This window comes from Pundamilia nyererei, unplaced genomic scaffold, assembly GCF_000239375.1.
Source record: "Pundamilia nyererei isolate P.nyererei 1_Seehausen unplaced genomic scaffold, PunNye1.0 scaffold00084, whole genome shotgun sequence".
NCBI lineage: Eukaryota > Metazoa > Chordata > Actinopteri > Cichliformes > Cichlidae > Pundamilia > Pundamilia nyererei.
In genome coordinates this window covers 8,966-9,471 of record NW_005187485.1, presented here as the reverse complement: position 1 = coordinate 9,471, position 506 = coordinate 8,966, and positions in this window count along the sequence as shown.

Sequence of the window (506 nt, the reverse complement as noted above, 5' to 3'; positions counted from 1 at the left end):
TGGAGCACTTCCGTTGTGTTTTGGAATTTGCATGTGTTTTTGAGTTTGTTCCCGTTCCTGTCAGCGGAGATCGCATTGACCACCGATGCTTCGGATGTAGCAGTGGGCGCCGTGTTGGAACAACGCGTCTCCAGCATCTGGCAGCCCCTTGCCTTTTTCAGTAGCACGCTCCGTGATATGGAGCGCAAGTACAGTGTTTTTGACAGAGAGTTACTGGCTCTGCATCTCGCGACGCAACATTTTCGATTTTTCCTCGAGGGCCACAATTTTACCCCATATGTTGACCATAAGCCTCTGACTTTTGCCATGTCCAAGGTTTCTGATCCTTGAAGCGCGCGCCAGCAGTGGTAGTTTTTGGCAATATCAGAGTTTACCATGGACATTCGGCACGTGGCTGATAAATCCAACCAGGTCGCTGATTGCCTGTCCCCAACCCCTCCACGTCCCCGGGGAATTTTTGCCTGAGAGCCCCCACCCATGTTTTGATGTCTCGGTGCTGGCTCTCC